We start from the raw sequence: 20,556 nt of genomic DNA, 5'->3' as shown, positions 1-20,556 counted from the left end.
CAAAAAAAAAACTATAATTAAATAAATGCTGGTCTTTGGTACTTCCTGAAAAAAATATTACAGTTATGCATTACAGTTTCCACCAACATATTTAACAGTTTTCAACAGTGATCAGCATATTAGAATAATTTCTGAAGGATCATGTGACACTTAAAACTGAAGTAAAAGTGGCTGCTGAAAAATTACATTTTAAAATACATTCAAATAGAACAAAGTTATTTGAAATATTTCACAATATTGTTGTTTTTACTGTATTTTTTAAACAAACGCAGTCTTGTTGAGCATAAGAGACACTTCAAAAACATTAAAAAAGTCTTTTTTCTGCACAAATATCAAATGCACAAGTGTCACAACTGTTCAGTGAATTTTCTGTTTCTGGAGAGTGGGAGAGTGATACAGCACACAAAACATTAACCAATGCTCGTTCTAACCAAGTTTTCCTAATTACAATTATTACAGGCAGAACTTGAGACAGATGGTTAACGGGAAATTTCTAAGCTTAGTGAACAGCAGACAAACTAAAAAAAAATACAGTTTCCACCAACATATTTAACAGTTTTCAACAGTGATCAGCATATTAGAATAATTTCTGAAGGATCATGTGACACTTAAAACTGAAGTAAAAGTGGCTGCTGAAAAATTACATTTTAAAATACATTCAAATAGAACAAAGTTATTTGAAATATTTCACAATATTGTTGTTTTTACTGTATTTTTTAAACAAACGCAGTCTTGTTGAGCATAAGAGACACTTCAAAAACATTAAAAAAGTCTTTTTTCTGCACAAATATCAAATGCACAAGTGTCACAACTGTTCAGTGAATTTTCTGTTTCTGGAGAGTGGGAGAGTGATACAGCACACAAAACATTAACCAATGCTCGTTCTAACCAAGTTTTCCTAATTACAATTATTACAGGCAGAACTTGAGACAGATGGTTAACGGGAAATTTCTAAGCTTAGTGAACAGCAGACAAACTAAAAAAAAATACCACCCTCTTTTCCAGCAGGAATCCAGACTGCCCTCTTTTTTAAGAAGTATTATGTGGACAAATAGGCCACTTATAAAAAAGTCCACATGCAAGAGCACCAGCCAAAGCAACTTGTCTGCCTTCTCCAGAAAAGATGTTTGGGTCTTTGGACTGCGGAGAGCTCCGACAAGCCCCTTATGTCGGCTAGGCCTGAATTTCAAAGCAAATGTTGGATGTGGCACATGTCACAGGGATCTTGGGTCTGGTTTGCCGTCTTAAACCACAAGTCTTAATTTCAAACATGAAGCAGAACCATTAAAACCTATTCAAGTCAGCACGGAAACAAAACAGAGCTGCCAACAGACTCAAGTGGGAGGAGGCTGTCAGAGAATGCCAGCGTGAGAGGATGAGCGGCCAAACGAAGACTATTCTCAGAGAGAAACTTCAATTGTACGCTCTGAAGAAGATGAAAGAAAGAATTGAATATTTCAGCTATATAACAGAGAGAGACATAAAGAGAGATGCCCTGCTGGATATCAGACAGGTACAACAAAAGCAACCGCTTAGAGACAGTCTGAATCCAGACACTAATTTAGACACATTTATAACACATTGCAGTCCGTAAAGACTGCAGCGTCCCCTCAGCAAATGGTGCAAGGCCTTTCTGCTATCCATCTACTTAAAGGGCCCCATGGAACATGAAATGTGTATTTAATGGGCTCTTATAAATGACAACAATTCCTTTTATGGATTACACATAGTCGTGCATGCTCATATCATCAACCTACATGAACAGGAGATACTGTATATGACAGGCGAAATAGTTTAGCGCTGAAATTGTTTTAGCGTTGTTAGAATGTATAAATAAATCAAAAGGAAATGAATGATTGATTTTGTCAGAAGTATTACAATAATATACCATTTATTTTGACAGTAAATACTGTGCAAGTACATCTATGCCCTTTCTGAGAAAAAAAGTCTCTTAAATAAGGAATTTATCAGCATGTGTCAATATTGGATCCTTGTTGACTGATATCTAATTATGTCTATTTGTAGATACATATAACCATCATCAGTGCAAACTTAACAGGGAGGAGTATTTTACAGCAAAGAAGCAACCCTTTAAGAGGCCATTGATCATAATATGAAAATATTTATAAGCATATCAATACTGACCAGAATATTTAGAATTGTTTTTTATAATTAATATCAATTAATATCTAATAATATTAATCTCTTATGCTCAAGAAGGCTGTATTTATTTGATAAAAATACAGTAAAAACAGTAATATTGTGAAATATTATTACAATTTAAAATTATTTTTGCATTTGAATATTGTTTTAAAAAGTAATTTATTCCTGTGATGCAAAACTGAATCTTCAGCATTATTACTCCAGTCTTCAGTGTCACATGATCCTTCAGAAATCATTCTAATATGCTGATTTGGTGCTCAAGAAACATTTCTTATATGTGAAAACACTAAAACACTTCTGTGAAATACCTTCTTTTCAGGATTCTTTGATGAATAAAATGTTCAAAAGAACACCATTTATTTGAAATAAAAATCTTTTGTAACATTATAAATGTCTTTATTGTCACTTTTGTTCAATTTAATGCATCCGTGCTTTAAAACAAAACTTACTAACATTTTTGATAAAAAATATTTTACTTTCCCAAAACATTTAAACAGTGATGCATATGTGAGTTAACACCTGTTTTTGCTACATTCCCATTCATTTATTAAATTATGACTAAATAATAATAAAAAATATAATAAATAAGACATTTAAAAATACATTTAAAAAGGCAGATCTGGGTGAACAAGCACTAATGACTGCATGGGAAAAGCATATTGCATTTACTCGTCAGCAACACGCCATTAAAACTGGGGCTGAATTTTCTAGACTTACAAGACACGATATGTGAAGTTCACAGTATCACGCATCCGGCTCAGCTTTAATGTCTGAAGCCCCGGGCATGTGCACTGACCTACAGATAGCACTACTGCTTATGGCCAGACCTAACAGCATTAAATAGCACTGATGTGTGTGCATGCTGAAATCTACCAATGTATAGCATTCACAGCCTACTGGTAAACCCAAGCTACATGCATACGCTGAATTTTACTGTAACATGTATAAAGTAGCTACACTAATAAGACAGTTTAATGTATGTGACATTGTAATCTAGTTAATCTAGTATAATGGTAGACACATGATCTACATATTGGGCAAGACTGAGGGAGAGCTTAATTCATACAGTAATGGACAGCAGAGACTAATCCTCACTGCTGATGTGGTGTGATCAGACTGATTCATTAATCACTAGTAATCCCACGCTAAGAACGGACACAATATGAGGACAGAGGTGAGGGAGGAACAGGCTGGAGTGCCAACAGGAAGTTGATGACAACAGAGAGAAAAACACTGTGACAGTGTGTCAATAAACCAAGGCTGTAAATCATTTAAAATGTTTCATCAAATGATTTACATGATATTCAACACAATTAATCACATACATATTAATAGCTGTTGCACTGTAAACCCTAACAAGTTAGTAGAACTCAGTAATCAGCGACATAATTTTTTTTCAAGTTACTTCTACTAAAGATTAAGAACTTTAAATTTTCATCATGTTAACTCATTATATAACTATATTAACTTGTACAGCCCATCGAAACGGCAACATAACAGAAAACCCTATAAATCCCATCATAACATTAAACATGTTTAACATCTCTCCATATACACAAAATAACACTTAATTTCAACATTTATTATCTTTATATAATCTAATGAAAAGAATGCTGGGGACTAGAAATCTGCTGCAGCTCATTCAGTTTAAGTTCAGTTTATATGCATAACTTTTTTCGGTAACGCTTTAGATTACAACCCGCAAAGAACTATGTAAGTATACTGAATTTACGGTGTACGTTTCTGTAATTATAGTGTACCTATAAAGAACATACCTGTAGGTATAAGGGAACAATGTGTTACGTTTGGGTAATAAGGGGGTAACAACCAGATATGCAACCTGCAAAGAACTGCGTAAGTAAAATGAATTTACAGTGTAACTTTTTTGTAATTATAGTGTACCTATTCAGTACCTCCGTGTAGGTATAAGGGAATAATATGCGAAGTTTGGGGAATAAAGGGGTAACAACCTGTAAAATTACAAATCATTTATACTGTAAGTATTTTGAAACTAAGAGGTGCTTATTCTAATATTACGTGGTATGTATGGCCTAAACAACAATATTATGTTTGGGAATTATTTAGACAGACGATATATACTTTTTATAATTTTATATTGGTATTTTATTATAGGCGTATAGGTATTTTTTAACCATGGGGTACACATTCTATTATAAAAGGACGACATTATGGAGATTACTGAACAACAAAACTGCACATCTAGAGAAATGAGTTAATGAGTTTCTGCTATGATTTATAATTCACGAGTCTACTTACCCTATGAAAGCTTATTCGTCGATTTCAGAAACTTCTCAACACCACTATCACCAAATAACTTTGCATGATATACCATCAAGGTTCAACGCAGCTTAAAACAAGTTTACCTCTTTCCAGCTGTTCGCAGAAAAAATACATGATACAACATTTGTATTTCAGAGGATGTATACTGTGGTGTTTTTATAGCAAAAAAAATGTAGAGGGTTTAATTTGGCCATCGAACAATTAAATTAAAACTAGTGCAATATTTGTCTCTGTAATTACTGTGCAAATATACACTTGTTCTGTGTTTAAGTCCAACTTGTTCCCCCCTTGTTCCATGTAGTTACAGGGTAAATACAACATGTGCGGGCTGTAAATTAAAGTGGTGCTTTGTTCCCCCCTTGTTCCATGTAGTTACAGGGTAAATACAACATTTGCGGGCTGTAAATTAAAATGGTGCTTTGTTCCCCCCTTGTTCCATGTAGTTACAGGGTAAATACAACATTTGCGGCTGTAAATTAAAGTGGTGCTTGTTCCCCCCTTGTTCCACGTAGTTACAGGGTAAATACAACATTTGCGGGCTGTAAATTAAAGTGGTGCTTTGTTCCCCCCTTGTTCCATGTAGTTACAGGGTAAATACAACATTTGCGGGCTGTAAATTAAAGTGGTGCTTTGTTCCCCCCTTGTTCCACGTAGTTACAGGGTAAATACAACATTTGCGGGCTGTAAATTAAAGTGGTGCTATATAAGAGGTCATACATACCCTGTAATATTAGAATAGGTACCCCTTAGTTTCAAAATACTTACAGTAGAAATAATTTGTAATTTTACAGATTATTACTCCTTTATTCCCCAAACTTCGCATATTGTTACCTTATACATACACGGATGTGCTGAATAGGTACACTATAATTACAAAAAAGTTACGCTGTAAATTCTGTTTACTTACGCAGTACATTGCGGGTTGTAATCTAAAGCGTTACCCTTTTTTCTAAGAAGTACAAGGAACTTTCAGTAATATTTGAGTGAAATGAAGTCATTTCATGTAATTAGAAATTAAAAGAAAACCCCAAATAAATAAGGATAATTTGAAGATATTATTGTACATCACTGTGGCAGATGAGTAGATAATATAGAATGTGGCTGTCAATATATAAAGTATAAGCCTAACACTGACCAACAATCACACCAATCATTTTTGCAGTTGATTTGTCTGAGGTTGAATAGTGCCTACCTCCCTATTTTTGTGTTGTGTCTTGCCTCAACCGCACAGCATTTTTTAAGATGCCGTCAAGTTGATTGCCACTGCCAGAGAAGAAAACAAATTACATTTTAAAGATCAATTTTTAAAACCTGACAAGAAAATGAAGAGATGTGATGGAAAAATCATACAAAGCGGTCTCAGCATTTACTTTGCAATCAACAACAGCTTTATATTGCAGCCATTAAGCCCTTAAGAAGGATCCATTTCAAACTGTACACACACACACACACACACACACTTGTGCTAATGTGAGTGCAGTTCACGTGGGGGCAGGAAGCAGGGGACATTCAATCTCCACCCTGCAGTCATTCTACAAGCATGCAATCCTCCTCTTTATCTCTGCATAGCATCTCATCTTACCTCCTCAAGGACTCATTTTAAATGCTTAAGGATTCCAAATAGTTTTAAAGGCATTAGACATCAAGAGAATATGTCCAAAGTTCACTAGAGTTCATTATGGAATTTGAAAACAGCATCTTCTCCATATGCGCAGTATAGCTGACACACAGCAAAACATTACTGCTTTCTTACTCAGTCACCTCTTTCTTTTCTTTCTCAAAAAAATATACACATATATTCATTAAGCACCAAATGCATGTCGATTTTCTGTTTTATCAGTGAAATTTACAGTCACTAGCACAAAAGCAGCAGTAAAGACTTGTATATTGTTACAAAAGATTTATATTTCAAATTAATGCTGTTTTTCTAATCTTTTACTGAATAAAAATATTCAATGATAATGATAAAAAATGTTTCTTCAGTACAAAATCATCATATCAGAATGATTTATGAAGGATCATGTGATTGAAGACTGGAGTGATGGTTGCTGAAATTTCAGCTTTGCCATCACAGGAATAAACAACATTTTAAAAATATATTAAAATAGTAAACAGTTATTATAAATTGTAATAATATTTCAAAATATATTCTTTATAAAAACATTTGCAAAACTTACAAATATTTTTAAAATCAGTTTTAGCTTTTTTGTTTTCTGTTGAAGAATTCTATTTGATAGAAGTGAAATCACTTTATTAAACTCTACAGTATATCATCTCAATATTTCTCAAATGTTTCTTACATGTTCGTTGCTGGGTACATTAGTGTAATTAAAGTTTTAATTAACCGTGATAAATGAAATGAAAGCATGTCAGTTGAGGTCAGGGGTAAAATTGGATTACACGCTTGGGAATCAAGCTCAAGATCTGGATTCATTTAAAACTAAAAGCCAAATAAGCATATGGACACCCTAAGACCACATCATTTTGTTCTATATAACCAATTATTTCATCTAGAAACTCTCCAAAGCCCTGTGACAGACTTTCACCCAGTTGAATAGGGTGTAGGGTATTTCTAGTTAGTGTTCACACTATCAAATCTCAAACTGTATACTTCTAATCCCGCAACACCTAAATATAGCATGTCTGGAGTATCCAAAACACACATTTCCAAAAGAGAGAGAGTGTGTTCGGTGCAGTTTCAGTGTGTCAGTCTGTAATCCGGGTCACTTTAATTGAATAACGCAGATTATTTTGTCTCAGGGAAGCTATTGTAGACACAGCCACTCACTCTGTATCACTGTTGTCATCGAGAGTGGACATACGAAATATCCTCATTCTACAGACTGTAAAAAGATGAGTCAGAGATATGTTTGAGAACAAAAATAGCAGCAGGCACGTTCCCTGCCAAATCCTGAGCTAACCTCTATGTGCCCTACTAACCCCTAGCTAGTGAATTTGGGATTAGCGGATGGAGAGAGAGGTAGGAACGCCTCATTTCATTTACTCACACGGAACGAGGGCTCGCTGAGGGGTCGGCTGGTGGATGGAGACATGATCCGGTCCTACGGGGGTGAGGGAGGGGACCCAGATGGAGAGGAACCCATCGTTCATGCCATGGGACTTCCAGGGAGTTCTCCTCCCTGCACTGCATAAGACATCGGTAAGACCTCCACAGCGTCCCCTTTCACGGGTCACTGCCTGTCCAGGAACAGGGCAAGCAGTGTGGGCGGGGCATAATGGGAGGAGCTTCTGGTGTTTTCCCATAACCAAATAAAAATTATGGACCTGCAGAACCAGCTGACAGGACCAGTGCTTGACAACTACACATGTGAGATTAACCACGCTGTGGGGGATTGGATCCATCTGGGGACATCCCAACTGAAATAGCTCTAGGATGCATTAGAGAGAAAACACACACACACACATACAGAGCACTAAATTTAGCCGATGGTAATCATCATTCATAAATGATGAATGCTGCAAAATCATGCTTGTCCTGAGAGACTCTGGACCTCACCCAACTCACAGTGTGTGCCTCTAAAAACAGCCCAGCGAGGAGGAGGAGGACAGTACTCACACACACACACACACACACACATACACAGCTCTTCCTGCACCATTAAAAGTCCTTCGAACAGCTGAATGTAACTTCTTTACATAACTTACTGAGACACAAGAAATGACTATGTTCTTCTCTGTGGTCTGGCATTTAAAGAAACAATGAAAAAGTTAAACGTAGAAGATGACCAATAGCGGGGTCTTCTGTGCATTGACCTCCCTGTTGGTTGGGCCGTCTGGCTGCTGTATCGGATACAAAAGGACATTTTAATGAGGAGATTGACTCTCAGAGCACCACAAAGGATTTAGATCTCAAAAGATTCTCAAAGCCTGACAGTGTGGACGAAGACAGACCTGTGTTTGGACAAGTATCACTCATGAACAGCTGAATCACATTTCCATCATCATGTGGGTGGGTGAGGTTTAGTCATGGGTGGAAGCAGGTTTTGCAATGTTTTCAGTAACACTGTTCAATACAGTGTAAAGCTCAATTTGCTAATAGTGGTTAAATGCTTAGATAACAAACTAATAATGAACAACATTTGTTGCAGTATTTATTAATTGAGGATAATGTTCATTTTGCTATTGTTCATAATTAATTAATGTACGATACCATTCAAAAATTATTTGTTTGAAAGATGTTCCTTAAGCTGCTAAGGATTTGAAAAACACAGTTAGAAATATTAGTAAGAAATATTATTTCAATATATATTTGAATATATTTTATATTCAGTGTCACATGATCCTTCAGAAATCATTCTAATATACTGATTTGCTGCTCAAGAAACATTTCTTCTTCTTATTATTTTTTATTAAGTTAAAATGTTAAAAACAGCATTTATTTGAAATAGAAAGAGAGTAACAATGTAAACGTCTTTCTTGTCAATTTTGATCTGTCCTTGCTGAATAAAAGTATTCCTTTCTTTCTTACTGTCTTCAAACTTTCAAAGTAACAGTATTATTGAACATAATACATGAACAAATGAACTTGAAATGTAAAAGATATATTAGTATATTTAGAAATGACGACTGACCGAGATTAATAAATGCTGTAAAAGTTTTATTAATTGTTAGTTTGTGATACCTAATGCATTAACTAATGTTAACAATCTTGAGGTGAATTGGGCATTTGGATACACAAATATAAACAGGATATTGTCTTTCTTCATAGAAAATAACTAATATGGATGCAAAAACTAGACTTTATTTAACTGCAGATCTTGTTTGATGGCAAGAAATTGATGAGCTTCTCTGAGCACATGTTGTGAAATTTACCATTGCCTGTGTAATTGTGTCACCCTTCATCTGGGCAAATCCAATTAAGAGCACTGGAGGCTTGAAAAGAGAAGAGCTGGAAAAACAACTCGACATGGACTGACTGCATGTGTGTGAAAGTGAGAGTTTACAAGCTCTGTGCACAGAGTAATGGCTTTGACGGTGATAAAAATGCCATGTCTAATGGTTTTCCTAGAAGCAAAATCAGGGAGGAGACATAACAATGTTAGCGACAATCAAATAAAGCCCACTAAAAAGGGGAAAATCTATCTCAGATGTCATGCAACACTACTATGCAAAAGCACAACCTATTTCAAGGAGGAAAGAATCGACACTGTTCTAACATCTTTACTTTGACAATCAACCCAATTCACACCTTCAATAGTGCAAAACACACAACTATTCTGAGTCTCGAAATGTTTCGGTGTGTGAATATTGAAATGTTGCATGGTTCGCTACTATAGACACATGTTGAACTCTCACTCTCACTGTATGTCAAATCTGCATGAAAGGAAGTGATACAGCTTTGGAAAAAAACACATTACAGTACATGACTAAAAGGAAGGTCATTCATTTTGAGGACTGGACATCACTCACATTCGTGGCTTTTTGGAAGGATCATTACATTGTTAATCTACAGTCAGGCCTCTTCACATTTCATCTTGCAGATTTATGAGTCCTGTGAGGATTATAAAGGTTTTTATGTGCTACGCAGATAATGTTGACGAGGAAAAAAAGCTTTAAAGGTAATGCAACCCTAACATCCTACTGTGTTTACATTTTACTTAGGGATTTGGGAAATCCAACCAAAGTCCTTTTAATGATGCTGTATATTACTGTATCTCACAGGAGTAATATGTGGACAGTGCTGAGCTGTTTTATTGACTAGTTTCACAGTGCATAGCATGAGCTCTGGCTGTAAGACTATCTTATCTTAACATAAAATGGCATTGCTTTGTCAATAATTAAGCATATAGTCATATATAATGTACTGTAATATAGTCTGTCTGAACACATACACTGCCTACAGTTCATCTAATGTCCTTTGTCTCCTCTAGAGGCCTCACTGGACAGCAGTATAACGGAAAGACTGTGTTTTTATGGTGATATGACAGCTCCCTGTGTAACACTATGTGTGGCGAAAGGTCATTATGCCAAAAGACAAACATGATGCTAGCCATATCAGGAGATACAAACACTAGAGACTAAAAACAGCTCCACGGCAATAAGGCCAAGCAGAAACATCTAGCAATGAATTTCACTGCTAGGAAATCTGTACTGTATGAATACATACTGTGTGCAGGGAAGATGTTACATGTTCACTTACTGTGGTCTAATATAACAAAATACTAGATTAAATTAACTAAATGTCAGTGTTGTTATTGCTAAATAAAACTAAATAATAAAATGTATTAATAAAATATAAATATTAGATGAATAACTTGAACATAAAAAAAAAAAACTTGAATTAAGCCTTGGCAACTGTAAATTGAAGTTCTAAAATAAACAAACAAAAACAAAAATAGCAAAAGCACATATCAATATTACTGAAAACAACTTAAAGTTAAAATGAAAATGGAAAATAATGCTAATTCAAAATATTATAATAGTATATAAATTACAGCGGTGTCAGTCTGGATCTGGATTTCTATATATCCAGTTATGGCCTAGGAAAATGTATATAGTCTCAATGCAAATTAATTAAGTAAATTTCCCTTTCACAAATTAAATTGGCTGCAATGCAATTAAGTTCAAGAACTGTGTTGCACTCGCTCACTTTCTTGAACTAAATTCAATAGGCAGAACAAAATGTAATATATGAAAACAAAATTAAGCTTCTGGCAAAACATTATCTTCACGATAAGAAAACGACCTCTGCAAAGACAGCGCTGCTTCATGATAAAAGTGTATCCAGTCTTGTGTTCTCTCTCAGGATCCAGCTGTCTGCCAAAGCAGGCCAAGCCATGCAGATGGGAAGGCAATCTGTTTTAATGGCTCATTTCTAATCACCATATTAGAATAGATTTTGCCAGGACCTGCTTTACATATCGCCAACATTTATCATGTTTTTCAATTGAGGTCTAGAACCTGAGCGAGCTGGATGTCAATATATGCCATTCACTATCCCAGAACATTAAAGGGATAGTTCACCCAAAAATTTAAATTCTGCCATTAATTACTCACCCTCATGTTGTTTCAAATCCATAAGACCTTTGTTCATCTTTGAAACACAAATTAAGATATTTTTAAAGAAATCCGAGAGCTTTCTGAACCTATAAAGACAGCAAAGGAACTACCACATTCAAGGCTCAGAAAGGTAGGAAGGACATCATTAAAATAGTCCATGTGACATCAGTGGTTCAACCTTAATTTTATGAAGCTATGAGAATATTTTTTGTGTGCAAAGAAAACAAAAATAACAACTTTATTCAACAATTTCTTCTCTTCCGCATCAGCCTTCAAAGCATGTTCACGACAATACCATGACACTCTTGAAAATGTTATAAAAACACTCAATAGTTTACGCTCAAAAGCTTTGAGAAAATTTCGGTAACACTTTCTATGAAGCCCGTATTTATAATACATTATAAAGGTATTCGTAAGGCATTATAATGGATGCATAATGCATTATAAAAAACCTTATAATATGTTGTATCATCTCATGAATATTCATAAGAACAGTTTTAATATATTATAATATTTACTTATTTGTGGTTATAGCTTTTAAGAGTATGATGATTTATAACACAATGAACACGTTGCATCCACTTTTACAATGGATTATATTTATCATAGTTATAATGTATTATAAGTCTCATATCTTGCCATTTTTCTTATGCTACTTTACTTAAAGCGGTCAAAGACCACTTATAAGTAGTAATAATAATAATAATAATAATAATAATGATAAAAATTTCTCTCAAACAGCCATAAAATCAGATCAGATGAATGTGTAATATGACACATTTGCTTTGAACTATTTTTATTGTAATATCAGTTTGATTATTTTGATGGTACCCTTTAGACAGCTGTTGATATGTAACTCTGCAACTACATATCAACTAGCAGTCATTAGAGTGTTAGTATGTCTGCTACTGTAAATATTTACACTTTATTTTGATGGTCAACCACCAACAGATAAACTGATTACTTTGCAAGTACGTCAACTTATTCTACCATACTAGATTCTACCATTCTTGAGCATACTAATACTCTAATGAGAGTTAGTTGGCACGTAGTTGCAAAGTTGCTTATAGTCGATTGATTAAGGAGATCATCAAAATGAAATGTAACCATATAAAACATTGCATTTTTTTCAGTTGGAGTATAAAGCTCACATCAATTAATTAACATTAGCTCCACAGGAAACACTCAAATAACACTCAACATCTAACCACTCACAAGCTGTACTAAGATACTGTGCAGATCTTAAATAAACAATGTCAAGATATGATACAGTCCATTATTCTGTAAATGAAGTAGATTTAATATGGTGTTCATTGTGTGTTATAAATAATCATACTCTTAAACGTATAACCACAAATACGTAAGTATTATGATGTATTATAACTGTTGTTATGATTATTCATGAGTTGATATAACATATTATAAGTTTTTTTATAATGCATTATGCATTCATTATAATGCCTTAAGAATACCCCTATAATGTACTATAAATACGGGCTTCATAGAAAGTGTTACCAAAATGTCTGCCTGATGCTACTGCAAAAATCTTTATATTAAGCATAAAGGAGTTTATGCTCACTTCAAGAGAAATTAGACTTAAACTATTTCTATTATGGTCAAATCGTGTAATCCTGATACACAACCAATCAATGATGATCTATCATCAGCTGCATTTACTAACCACCCACATTCAACACACTCAAACTGATTCCTCAGAATATAAAAAGAGTGGGAATAGTTTTCTCTGCACTTCTAACTGAATTCTTCCTCCCTGCAGACGCATCTGAAGGCGTCACTGATGGCTTTCAAGTCATTGCCGATTTGAGTGAGATAAAGGGTATTTGATCTCTCCAATTTTCTTCTAACACTCGAGTGGGTTGGAGTCACTAAGTATTCCCACAGTAACCACCTCAACACTTCATAGACAATCAGGTCAGTGCTTCACAGATACGAGGTTTATGACATTTATAATGCATGGACAAAAAAAAACTAAAAGGAGAGTTTATAATTGACAAGTCATTCTTCTTCATTCCTTCTTAATAAGACGTAAAGGTTCATTTGGTTTTTCTCTGCATTGATAACAAATCCTGCCAATTCATATGCAACATTCTTATGAATTGTTTGTGTTGCTCAATGATTGGTTTAAAATGCTAATAATTCATTGAATCGCCATTCATTAAAATATATATTAAAGAAATACTAGTTGTTGTTCGAAGTATGTACTGAACTGAATTTGCAACAATTGCTTTTGAAATGATTCACTGTCAACCCAAAGATCCACAATTATAATTTCTGTCAAAAAAATCTCCTTCGCCTTCTAAATCAATATTCTTCCTTTCGGTCAATAAACTAAAAAAGCTTTTCCAAGAGGGAAAAAAGACCACCTGCGACTTCCTGCCATCACATCTGTACATCTATGCTATCTATGTAAAAGTTTAGCATCACAGGTTTGCAGCTTTCCTCAATGCAAAGGTTTGCTCAAAGTGTCCCTCAAAATGTGTTTACGAGCTCCTGCCATCTGTTGAGGGAAGAATTAGTCTCCAGATTGAGGGCTTTGGGGGTTGTTTATTTCCAAACCCTGTCCTCTAGAGATGTGATTAATTGGTCGGTGAAAACATATCCCTTTCCATAACTCCTGTGGTGAAGCCTGGCCTGTGTACACACAGTGAGACGACCAAGGCTATTTTAGTAGATTTAATCTGGAGTCTAATATGAAAGCCACTGAACGTTGACCGCTCTAATAGTTTTGAGCACAGAGCACTAAAGTAATGAAGTTTTGCCGTTTCATCTGGCCATCTCATTTAGCAGCGAGAAGCAGCTCCCACAGAGAGGATTGAGTTTCTTCTCTACCTGTGCTTTCCGACACAAAATACTCAAGAAGCGAAGTGAAGCCTTTTAGAAACCTTTTAGACAAAGAGAAAAGGTCAAACATGTTTTCCTCTTAGCCTAAAGCTAAACAAAATGCAAGAAGGACTAAACAGAAAAATAGATCTGCTGTTCAAATTCCATTTATGGGATTCAAAAGTCTGAGACCACAAGTAAAAACTGCTTTACTGTAAAAAACTGTAAAAAAAAAAAAAAAAGAATAATAAAAAATAACTTTTACAAGTTATATTATGCACAACAATTGAAGTGAATGTTGAATTGAAAAAAATAATAATTTAGTTTAGTATTTCAATATAAATTAAAATTAATGAATTAAAAAAAAAAAGTATTATTATTTTAGACAATGTTATTTAATATTAATACATGTTAATAATATGTTTTATTATTTCCAAGGTTCAATTTTGGAAATTTTGTATACAAAATTGTCAATGTGGTCTCAGACTTTTGGACTCCGTCATATGACAACGCGGCAACAACAAAATAAGATACAGAGCTAATCAAAAGACTTTACAGGCCGGAGATTATTTAATGACAGATTTTCACAATGTTCCACAATCTGTAGATCACTGTCTCAATCAGCAAATCAGTCGTGTCTGAGCAGAGAAACCTGAAACCTATGATTCAATCAGTGGAGAAGAGGCTCCTGCTGTTACAAGTACACCTGCAAAGGCTCAAAACGCCGCTAAATTTAGTTCAAAAACAAAGAGTGAAGATTGTTATGTCATGAAGTCTTAAGAATTATGCTTTCAACATTAACATTCAAAATCTGGGGTCGGTAAGATTTTTTAAAAATCTTTTTAAAAGAAGTCTCTTATGCTCAATATTTTGATTAAAAAAATAAAGTAAAACAACAATATTGTGAAATATTTAAAATAACTGCTTCTAATATATTTAAATTGTAATTTATTCCTGTGATGGCAAAGCTGAATTTTCAGCAGCCATTACTAGCAATATTGTGTCTAAAATGTAATTTACCCAATAATATTATCTTATTTACGCAAATAAAGAAGGCGTAACTTTGATTCTCGCTGTAGTATTGTTCCCGCCGCCGCCATGTCGTGGAGACGCTGTGTGTTTCTAGACCAATGAGCTTTGTAAAAATCGACGCGTTTCAGAAAGGCAAATGGAAAATAATGTTTTTTGAACCTTAAACCGCATAAACATTTCATTACACCAAATACACAAAATAATGTTCTTTTTAGCAACGTCATATGACCCCTTTAATTCAGAGGTCACAGTGTGATGTATCATATTTCTGTTGGTCACATGACTTCATGTGATATTAAATTACAGGCCAGAGTTCACCAACTGCAACTTCAGAATGCAGCAAAATTAATTTGAGCTTGCATTTCTGGTCTCCCGCTTTCACATGTGTATGAATGGAAGTCAATGGATCAAAAAATGTAATGCAACTATCCCTTTACTGTCTTTTTCATCTGTCAAAATGATAAAAAGCCTTTTGAATCATCCCCAATGCCTTTAGAATTTGGTAAATGAGGGAACATTTTGTTAACGCAGCCTGTGATGCATTATGCAACTAACGTTTTCTGTTTTCCACAGGTAAGCAGAGATAAATACAATCCAGCAAAAGAACATCCAGATATTATCCGGATATGGATCGCATGTTAATGCCAGGTGTAAAGGGCCATAGAGAGAAGGAGACAGACAATGTGATTGTGCCCTTTGACACACAGAGGGAATTATTTATGGGAACAGAGTGTCTCAGAGCAGAGGATGGCAGTAAGCAAGAGCACCCAGCGGGGGGCAGGAACACAAACTATATCTGTGGCCTTTCAAGGGCCTGAGATACAATCTCACCGCTAACTGACAAGCACCAGGTTATAAAAGCTCTGGCTCTGCGGTGCAGGTACAATTACAGACTGAATTCACATGACCGCTTGGGGAGGTGTGCATATCCTGTTAGCTTTGCATTACACATTCAAGATAAAAACATAACTTGGAACAGGTGAGAAAACAAATTTAAGATAAGCAACCAGAAGGTTTAGCATATCCTTTAAACTTTCCAAGGAACGGGCGGACAAGCCTTTTATGAAAGCGAAATACAGGAAAGTCATGGCAAATTAGACACAGGCACGCACACGCTGCAATCGATGGCACCTGGATGACTGGATTATTCTCATGTGTATACTGGGGAAGCACACTCAAGCATCACTGAAACAAATACACTGGAAGCTGCGTCAACAACCTCGGGTTTCCTGGAATCCCTTATTCCGTAGAGGAGCCTGCAAGAATCACACTGTTATGACAGCATTAAGACTGACTAAGAACACAATGCTGTTTTACAATATGAAAAATATATTTTAGTCTATGTTGTTTTCTGTAGATGCGTGAACTTCACTAAACATTATTTGTAGCTCACCTGCCATCCAATATATGCATTAAGCTTTGTTACTCTTAATATGAAACAAAGTCTCAGCTTTCAAATTCTGTCAGCTTTATACAAACAATAAACAGCTTGTTTATGATGTCAATAAAACAGCCTGCAAACAATTTTTCATGTAACTTTACAATTACCTCAGGAAAGTCATTCAATGTCCATCAACTTGAGTTAACTAGCAAAAAAAATTACTCTAGAGAGAAGCATTCTGCTAAATGTGCTATATATTCATGTTTTTACTTAAACTTTTGGTATATTTTTATTTTTTTACTTCACCTCTTCATTATTTAATGTATGCTTGAAAAAATCTGTCATGAAAACAAGTTTTATTACAGCCACCTAAATGTGTGTTTTTTTTTTTTGTATGTTTATGAATACACACTGGAGTAGAAACAGTTCGTTATCAAAACGTTGCAAAAATGTGCAACTAACATGTTTGTACATCTCAGTTTTTATTTGAGTGTTGATTATTAAATACATTTTATTAATTAATTTAATAAATGTAAAATAAATAAAAAAATAATTAAATAAAAAATATTTGGTTTCAGTTTCCTTAAAATCTTAAATCTTAAAATGGGTCAAAATATTGGTCAATTAATTGAATCAAATACTAGGCACTGGTTTGTTATGGGTGCCATGCAGAGTAGCTGTTTTTTTCTGCAATGTATTGTATTTAACACCACTGGAACTGACCAATTAGAGGAACATTTTATATAATATGCATTTTTATCATTCTAAATATGGCCTTCCATTATATAATTTCTACACTGTCAGGGCGTTTAGTTGTATAAAAATATGTTGTGTATTTTCCAAATGGAATGACAATGACAGAAACCCACGCATAAATCCTGGTCGATGTACAAGTCTTACTGCGCACTCATAGTGGAATTACTGGCGATGAGAGGGACGTGTATGACTGCAGCATGTCATGGTCAATAGGCTGCATCGTCTGTATCTCAATACACAGAGAGAGCACAAAGCCTGAGCTAAAGTCAAGGATTACAAAGGATGCATGATGTGGAGTCTGTAAGCAGCAGACTAATTCACCTCACAAATGCACAGTAATCTCGGCTTTCATCGAAAGATGACAACGGCAGGAATAAAAGACGATCGCTTCAGTACGTGCACACTCTCACACACACCTCCTGTTTATACAAAAATACCACAGTGCTGATTGCAAGCTTTGTTCTAGTTCACTGATGTTCAGAATAAATTCTCGCTAGAAATTAATGTGCAGTGCTCAAGTCTAAACAGCAAAATCAAACAAAACAAATGGCCTATCAAGGGCATCCTGAACATTAAAATTTGATTAAGCCAAACAGGCACCCTGTTGCATTATGCAGGGTCTGAATTAATTTTCATATGGCTCTACATATTGAACATTGAGACTAACTAATAAGATTATTGTAACACTTTACAGTTCAGTTGGTTAACATTAGTTAATTTTTTTTTTTTTATGGTAAGAATTTGCAATAAGGTCCTATTGTTTAACATTAGTTTATTATTACATTTGTCACATAATTATACTAATCTTTGTTATTGTTAGTTATTACAAATACAACTGATTGTCAGTCCATGTTAGCTCAGGTTCACCGAATAATATTACCAAGTACTTTACAAATAACTAGAAAATGGTAAATTTAACTGCTTTTTAAATGCTTTTTCATTGTTAGTTCATAATGTAATTAAATAATGTTAACAAATGAACCCTTATTGTAAATTATTTAAATGTTAATTTATACAAATTGAAACATTGAAAATTTATTAGTAAAGCAAAATAACATACTAAATGCTAACCTTACCAAGTTTTACTAAGATCATTTCAATGTTTATTTAGGTTTGTGATAATGTCTCGAAATGTCCTAACTACACTTACTTTCAAGGATTCTTTCTCTGTCTCTTCAAATTTCTTGCCTCCTGAGATTGATGTGACACGTCGCTACACTCCAGTTCTCTGTGCTCCTCTCCCGCTCTCAGAAATATGTGACAGGAACACAACAGAGGTCCTCATCAACTCCCTTTTGGTGCCCCCGCCCCACTCTCTCTCTCTCTCTCTCTCTCTCTCTCTCTCTCTCGTCTCTGATTGTCTCTCAAGCCTCTGACAGTAGTAAACACTGTGGCTTCCCTCACTCACGCTACACAAGCAGAGCAGAGGAACTGGAGGTGAGATGTGTGCGTGTATGTGTGCGTGTATGCACAGAGGAGGAGGAGTGCTACACTACAGCACAGTATTCTCCAGTGCCTTTTATTGCTGAATCAGAGTTAACCCAAAGCAGAGGTGACATTGCTGCAATTTCCCCCTTTGGCAATGAGACAAGTCTGCACACAACAAAGAGGAAGAAACACTGCTGTAAATACGGTTTAAATGTTGTGTTCCTCTAAAGTCAACATGAAATACTGTAGAAATGGACATTCGTTGCGTGATTTGCCAGTTCATGTTTTAAAGTTGCGATGTAGCAGAAGTAGCAATGGATCTTTTGTTTAGTATCTGAGTCATAACGATTATTGATAAAGAAAAAATCTATGGCAGGGACATGGTTCAACAATCCACTGAATGTTGATTGGAAGGAGGCAGTCGAAATGAAGAAAGCAGCTGGGTTTAAGCAGACTAAATGATTGGAGAATTCTGGCATACATCACCAGAAGTTCAAATTATGCCATTTTGATAAAAAAATTGAGCTCAAATAAATTAATGAATAAATGAACACGTCTGTATAAATCACTCACAGTAAGATCAGTTTTATTAATTTATAACAATTTCCATTTCATGCTGACTTTAGAAAAAAGAAGTCAATTGTTATCAAAATCTTGCAAATCCTTTTACATTGACATCACTGGATAACGTTAATCAATAACGGTGATTTAGGCATTGTTTAAAAATTAAAAAAAAACCCATTCAGGTCCGGCTACATTCTAGGATGTAATGCCCACTTTTTGCAATCCACTTCATTACTGAATAATGGATCAAATCAAGTCACGCCCTACATTTTTTTTCTTGTCAAATATCCTCACTGTAAAAAAATCCAACTTTCGAAAAGTTCTACTAACCAATGTAAAAAAGTAGCCTGAACAAAGAATTTTTAGTAGGAAAAGTCAGTTTAATTTTGTGTGAACTGAACAAAAATACTCTAAACATGTCGCTAGCAAAAGTTGTGTTGTTTACCTTACTTAGATATATTTGTTCACAACATATCCAAATGTTCACCCAACTTTTCAAATTGAGTCATCTGAACAAACAATTTTACATTGAACAATATTGCACAAGTTCCAGCTTGAAAACATTTTATGTTAATTATTATTAAAATATTGCCATTGATTTAAATTTAACTGGCTAAATTTATGCTGCTGCTGCTGTTGTCACTGTCAGTTAGCTGTCATGTGGATCAGAGTTCATATTTTTACTGATTTAAAATGTGTTGATCCTCACCAATGTTGAGAATCGTGTGCTGAGGTACTGTATATGTGCATCTCATTGCAACTTGTTTAATACATTTGTCTATCAGCATAAATGTTTGCCTTTAGTTTTAACCCATATTATGTAGAAAAGAAACATAAATCTAAAAGAAAGAGAGAAAAAAGATTAGCATTGCTGAATGCTAAAAAATCTTGCGTTGCTCTGACAGATCTTTTAACACTCAGTAGACTGACTTTTATTCATTAGATCAACTAAAGTTTTTAAGTTGTCGGTTGCTAGTTGAGTTAACTTAAAGGGGTCATATGATGCTTTTTTAAAGATCATTATTTTGTGTATTTGGTGTAACAGAATATGTTGACATGCTTTAATGTTC

At 34.7% G+C, this 20,556-nt stretch overlaps 1 protein-coding gene across 7 annotated transcripts in view; it reads right to left on the bottom strand.

The window, feature by feature from the left end:
* Positions 1-20,556, bottom strand: part of LOC107712376 (calcium/calmodulin-dependent protein kinase kinase 1-like) — a 79,746-nt gene that overhangs the window by 55,809 nt on the left and 3,381 nt on the right. For 2 of the 7 annotated variants that reach the window (XM_016517605.1, XM_016517611.1), the window contains exon 1: positions 7,473-8,132. The exons of 1 other annotated variant lie outside the window; for it this stretch is intronic. The gene's annotated coding sequence lies outside the window, so the exon portion shown is untranslated. Of the gene's footprint in view, positions 1-5,656; positions 5,728-5,814; positions 5,895-7,472; positions 8,133-18,644; positions 18,733-20,556 lie in introns of those variants that run through there. 4 more of the 7 variants (XM_016517607.1, XM_016517609.1, XM_016517606.1 and 1 more) reach the window with 4 other exon arrangements.

This window comes from Sinocyclocheilus rhinocerous, unplaced genomic scaffold, assembly GCF_001515625.1.
Source record: "Sinocyclocheilus rhinocerous isolate Xijiao unplaced genomic scaffold, SAMN03320098_v1.1 scaffold298, whole genome shotgun sequence".
Taxonomy (NCBI): domain Eukaryota; kingdom Metazoa; phylum Chordata; class Actinopteri; order Cypriniformes; family Cyprinidae; genus Sinocyclocheilus; species Sinocyclocheilus rhinocerous.
This window is presented reverse-complemented; position numbering and strand designations above follow the sequence as displayed.